Below are 6819 nucleotides of genomic sequence, written 5' to 3' on the forward strand. Positions count from 1 at the left end.
TTTTGGTGTTGACCATCTGGTGATGTCCATGTATAGAGTCTTCTCTTGTGTTGTTGGAAGAGGGAAATAGATGGGGAAACAGTGGAAACAGTATCAGACTTTATTTTTCTGGGCTCCAAAATCACTGCAGATGGTGACTGCAGCCATGAAATTAAAAGACGCTTAACTCCTTGGAAGGAAAGTTATGACCAACCTAGATAGCCTGTTGAAAAGCAGAGACGTTACTTTGCCAACAAAAGTTCGTCTAGTCAAGGCTATGGTTTTTTCTGTGGTCATGTATGGATGTGAGAGTTCGACTGTGAAGAAGGCTGAGTGCCGAAGAATTGATGCTTTTGAACTGTGGTGTTGGAGAAGACTCTTGAGAGTCCCTTGGTCTGCAAGGAGATCCAACCAGTCCATTCTGAAGGAGATCAGTCCTGGGTGTTCTTTGGAAGGACTGATGCTAAAGCTGAAACTCCAGTCCTTTGGCCACCTCATGTGAAGAGTTGACTCATTGGAAAAGACTCTGATTCTGGGAGGGATTGGGGGCAGGAGGAGAAGGGGAAGACAGAGGATGAGATGGCTGGATGGCATCACTGACTCGATGGACGTGAGTCTGTGTGAACTCCGGGAGTTGGTGATGGACAGGGAGGCGTGGCATGCTGCGATTCATGGGGTCGCTAAGAGTCGGACACGACTGAGCGACTGATCTGATCTCTGATCTGATATAAATATATGGACTTCCCTGGTGGCTCAGACGGCAAAGCATCTGCCTACAATGTGGGAGACCCACGTTCAATCCCTGGGTCAGGAAGATCTCCTGGAGCAGGGAATAGCAACCCACTCCAGTAGTCTTGCCGCCACCCCCCCCACCCCAAAAAGCAGCTCTGTTCTTTAGGGCTGTGATTGGATAACCCACTAGGAAATTTGTTTTAGATGAGTGTTCAGTCCTGTTCTATCTATTCATAATAATTGTAGATGGGATCCTCTCACCTGGCCAATTAAAAATACCTACTCTGAGGCTGGCCATAGATTTAAGTTTTCTCTTATGGTCATTTAAACTCAATTGGAGTGATGAGCTAAGTCTCAATAAAAAATTAACTTCTCATCTATTAAAAGGAAAGCTCTTACAATTATGGGGAGGATCTACATGGTTAACACCAGGCTATGGTCATTAAGTTTAAAGGCTCCTCTATGTTGGGAATGGTTAAATCGTACTAAAAATGATCAACCTGGTAATTATGAGACAAGGCTGGGTGCTTTATGAACTATTCCTGTTATTACCCTTAGAGAGAGTGATTGGCATGGAACTCAGTGGATTTGTGGCACTAATTTATGGTCTTGACATCTACAGGGATGATACGAAGGTGTAGCCTGGGATTCCCATGAATTTAAGGTCATACATGTTAACAAATTACAGGTAACCCCAACCCATCTACCACTGGTATGATCCCAATGGGTCAAAGATCCGTATTCTACTGGTATGACCATTTAGCAGCTTGTGTGTGTGTGTGTGTGTGTACCTTCAATGGGGTTGGAGGATGTAATTGACCATATTTAAGCCTCGACAACTTTCATAAGCTTTAAATGATAGTAACTGGGCTATTAGCTTATTGAATTCTGAGATCTCTATGATGAGAAAGGCAGTGCTACGCAACTCCAAGACCCTTGACACCTTATAGCATCTCAGGGAGATATCTGTGCTATAATTCAAACTGAATGCTGTATTTTTGTACCTGATAAATCTTTTAATGTAACATTTGAACCACATGAAAAATCAGATTTCTGCACTAAGTGACCGATTCCCTAGTCTTGATAATCTTTAAAAAAAAAAACTGGTGTGGGAGGCTCATGGCTAAAATATTTACTTTTAATTCCACTAATGTTATTAACTATACCATTTATATTTTGCTTGTTTCACAAGATTATTATTTCTTGTATTCCAAGTATATGACTGAGCCTTCAATGGAAATAATGACTAGACTTGAAGCAGTTGATCAAATGTATAGTTTGATATATGATCAATGATTGTAATAGTGTCACTCTAGAAGGCAATGGCAACCCACTCAAGTACTCTTGCCTGGAAAATCCCATGGACGGAAGAGCCTGGAAGGCTGCAGCCCGTGGGGTTGTGAAGAGTTGGACACGACTGAGCATCTTCACTTTCACTTTTCACTTTCATGCATTGGAGAAAGAAATGGCATCCCACTCCAGTGTTCTTGTCTGGAGAATCCCAGGGACGGGGGAGCCTCGTGGGCTTCCGTGTATGGGGTCGCACAGAGTTGGACACGACTGAACCGACTTAGCAGTAGCAGCAGCAGCTTATAAATATGAGAGTCATTTTCTTCTTAAATTTGAGTGTTCATTTTAGGAATGGAAGAGCAGAGATAGTTCATTTTCAAATACAATAAAATTATGTTAAGTATTAAGTTCAGTCGCTCAGTCGTGTCCGACTCTTTACGACCCCATGAATCGCAGCATGCCACGCCTCCCTGTCCATCACCAACTCCTGGAGTTCATTCAGACTCACGTCCATCGAGTCAGTGATGCCATCCAGCCATCTCATCCTCTGTCGTCCCCTTCTCCTCCTGCCCCCAATCCCTCCCAGCATCAGAGTCTTTTCCAATGAGTCAACTCTTCGCATGAGGTGGCCAAAGTACTGGAGTTTCAACTTTAGCATCATTCCTTCCAAAGAACACCCAGGGCTGATCTCGTCTAGAATGGACTGGTTGGATCTCCTTGCAGTCCAAGGGACTCTCAAGAGTCTTCTCCAACACCACAGTTCAAAGGCATCAATTCTTCGGCGTTCAGCTTTCTTCACAGTCCAACTCTCACATCCATACGTGTTAAGTATAGGCAGTGCTAATTTAGTTTTGTCATTTATCAAAGGGTCAGAGACCAAAGTTTAGTTTTTTTCACTGTGTATATTATTAGTAGACCTGTACTTGGGGTCAAGTGAATTGCTAAATGCCCAATTTAAACCATTTTCAAGTACACCTGAATAATAAGATTTTCTACCTTACCAATAAAAATTTGGCATATTAATTTTAAATAATCTTTAAAAATCTATTTCTTAAAACAAGTCTTTATATGACTTTTATGAGCGAACTTTTGTTTTTTTAAATATTCAAGTACTTGAAAATGTAGAAGTTTGGTAGATTAGGGAAGTCTTCAGGAGTAAGATTAACTGAGTTCATCCTTAGACTCTGGAATGAATATTGTAAGTATAACACGTTGGCAGAGGAAAAATTTTCTTTAGAAAGATAGAGGAAGGAAAAAAAATGGGGAATATACAGTAAGTTCATAGTAGGAATAAGAGGACCATTTATTTAGTTCTTTTAAAAAGAGCTTGTAGTAGATTGATTCAAAATGATTTTTTCGTCTTAAATTGTTTTGTTTTTTCCCTTGGAAATAAGTAGAAATAAAGACTACTGACTGCTGCAAATTGGTAGTCTCTGATAATACTACTTTAGTTCTAATTGGTGAAGAGGGGAAATAGAGAATTAAGATAGTTTTAAATGATGTCTGACATTTTTAATTCTTAGTTCAATCAGCACAGTCATGAAGTGACTATTCTGAACCCCTTGCATGAATGGCATTGAACCAAATCCCACAAGAGATAATACCTTCTGCCTATGTGAGCAAACTGGTAGTTGAAGTATTGCTCTCAGAAGCTATAGATAATACCAGTTGATGTTAAGATGTTGTGAGATTCCAGCCTTGGGGTAATGAGGTTAAGATAGGAAAAATGTACATCAGGGGGAAAAAAGTTTTAAAAGAAACTGTAGCTACTTTCTGCCTTGAATAAAGATGTCACTGTCCTATGCAGTGAAACAATAAACATGTCAAATTATTTTTTTAATATTTAACTAAAACACTGTTTTAGTTTTAAAGAGCTGAATTTTATTTGATTGATCATTGTATGAATAATGCAAAGTAAACTTTCATTTTGACAAGTAAAATAAGGAGGTGTATGATTTAGAGCATATCAAGTAGAATCTTGAAATAAGTGATTTGTACCTTCATTGAAAATCAAATAGAAATCTTGGTGGATAGATAATGTCCAAAATTTATGACTGAAACCTATCTTTAACCTGACCTTCAAGAGTTAATATCATATTTCATATTAAGATTCTTTTCATTTTATAATATTACACGTATTTAAGTATGGTCAGATTTTAATTATCTTTCCTTAGTAGTCCACCTCCTCCCTTCTTTATTCTTCCCCACCCCACCTCTTTTGGTGTGGCTGGGTTCCTTCTGCTGGCTACCCAGTCATTACCATTCTAATACCATTTAAGGTAGCTCCTCTGGGTTTATTTATTTGAGTCCTGTAATCCAGTTTCTCTTTTAACCTGGCTTCCTAAATCAGTTGACAAACCGGTTTATTTTTCTCGTAACAACTCGTGATTTAGATTGGTTAGGAAGATAAAATGTAATCCGGCACAACGTCTTTCCCTTGGAATCGGTATTTGAAAGGCTTCCTCCTTTCGTGGCTGAGCGTGCTTAAATCGGGCAGAGTACCTAGTGAAGGACTTCAGCCCCCACAGTTCCCTGTGTGCGCATGCCCTCTTTTCTTACAGTTGTCAAAGTGCTTTTGCCAGAGCGGTCACATAATCAACCTGAAAGAAGAAAATAAATACTGTACACTTTTTAATTTTATCGATCCTTAAACACTGGACCCTCAAAGGTAACTGCTGCTAAGAATTTGTTACTTGAGATTGGGTGATTGCATGTAAAGGAAGATCTATTGTGTGTGTGGTGGGGGGAGGGGAAGGAGGTAGCTATTTCCCGGACTTTGCTGTAAATAAGAAAAAAGAAAAAAAAACTAACAAAAACCCACCCAAACGAATAGACTGTACAAACAGTTACTGACATTGCATGTTAATTTTGTAAATGTTATTTTAATCTATTGCTTATCTTTTGTTGAAAAGGGTCTTATTTATTAAAGATGGGTCTTGACCTTGACAGAGTGAATTTATGCAGAAAGTGAAATTAATGTCTTTAAGAAATGTTAAGAAGAGAAATGAGTGTTCCTAGTATGATAAAAAATTTTAAATTTAATATATTAATATTACTTATAGCCTTAAAATAGTCTGAGTCTAGCTTAGTTTGTGGCTTTTTTTTGCTATAGGACAGCATTAATTTTTCCACTATAAACATATAGTTTAAACTGAAGGCATTAACAGAAGGCATTGATACTAGCATCAGAAAAGCTGAGTGATATTAAAATTACAATCAAATGCATATTTCAGCCATGATGATATGGCTATTGTAAAGACAATTCTAGCCCACTGGGAGAGACTCAAATCCCATATTATAATGGTTTACTGCAGCACTGCTTAAACCAAGTATAAAAATGTCTCTTTCTATGTCCATTTTCTTTGGCAACAATAGAACTTTGTGTTGCTGTGAATCCAAGCTCTCCTTGCCTCTTTGTCATATTTACAGTACTGATCAAAGTCATTATTTTAGACCAAGGAAATTAAGGAACACAAAACCAATCTTAAATAGGTTTTATTGGTAGTAGTTGGCCATTTGTGATGTGTATTATACTGGGTTGGGTTCTTTTGGAGGGGTGGGTTGGGGAGGGAGGAGTTAAGGTGGCTGTGAAGCTTTTCCTTGAGCCCACTATTTTGTCTATGTATGAAACTTTAGAATGAGATATTAATCATTTTGAAGATATTCTTCAATAAAATAGTAGAACTACTTTTAATCCCATTTCTTAGTCTGACATATTTTGTTTAATAGTTAAGAGCAGTAGCAAATCCATTTCCCAACACATTTATTTTACAGCAGTTATTATTGTGAGAATATCCAAAGGCAGAACTTCTGTGTGTATCTGAATGCCATTTTAGGAGTGTCCTGAGAAAGATGCTTCTCCGAGTATCTGAGTTAATTAACTGTATTAAATATATTAATAACTTTGTTGCAAGTATACTGAATCACCATCTAAAAATAATTATGTATTTGGTCATATGCACCTTGAACATTTTAAAATACTTGTTTTCAGGGTCTCAGCACTGTAATATTCATATATTTAAAGCAATTAATGTGTTCTAAAGGACAAACGAACTGAGTGATAACTATGGGTATGGAAATCTCCTGGTTTTGAGCGATTACTATTTTCATCCTTGAATGATTAAACAGGCTGTATGGCAGAGGTGAATATAGCCCTTATATGCGAAATGGAAAATACCATACACTCCTTATATGGCTAAATGAAGCAGTGATGGCAATGCACTATAATTACAATGTATGAGAATTTGCGACTTTGTACTGTGCTATTTTTAACACGTTAGCTAGCATATGGTAATTCAGGGTCTTCAAACCATAATCTTTCACTGTTAATACTAGTGATAAGAGAATAGGTTCTAAATTTGCCAAAGTCTTGTGACCAAGGCAGCAGCAGGAGGATTCAAAAAATGAAAAATCTGGCAACCCCAATATTATCTTGACTTCATACTTAAATCTGAGGGATTTTTTTTAAAGCCCCACCCCCACCTCATCTCATAGACAGTCCCCCGTCCCCCTCCCTCCTTTCTCTCTCCTTCTTCCTCCCTCCCTCCCTCCGCGTGTCTCTCCCTCTCTCTCTCTGACCTCAAATCCAACGAGAACATTTCTTCACTCTGCAGAGAAATTCTCAGGCTCCTGTTGAGACCTGAACTACTGAGATGCCAAGAAACATCTTGTGAGGCAGAATTGGAAACGAGAACATTGGAGAATAAGAAAAAAACAAAAAACAAAAAACACCCATCTAATCCTTAGAGTAACAAGAAGCAAGGACTTGCAAATGTTGCAGTAGATTTTTACCTCTTTTAAAAGGATGTTGGGTTTGTT

The 6819-nt window shown here is 38.3% G+C and overlaps 1 protein-coding gene across 1 annotated transcript in view; it reads left to right on the forward strand.

Moving 5' to 3' along the window:
- The first annotated feature begins 4228 nt into the window (after positions 1 to 4228).
- Positions 4229 to 6819, forward strand: part of CPEB3 (cytoplasmic polyadenylation element binding protein 3) — a 158330-nt gene continuing 155739 nt past the window's right edge. The window contains 1 exon segment of the mRNA XM_010842220.1: positions 4229 to 4669. The gene's annotated coding sequence lies outside the window, so the exon portion shown is untranslated.

Source organism: Bison bison, unplaced genomic scaffold, assembly GCF_000754665.1.
Source record: "Bison bison bison isolate TAMUID 2011002044 unplaced genomic scaffold, Bison_UMD1.0 scf7180017864172, whole genome shotgun sequence".
Taxonomy (NCBI): domain Eukaryota; kingdom Metazoa; phylum Chordata; class Mammalia; order Artiodactyla; family Bovidae; genus Bison; species Bison bison.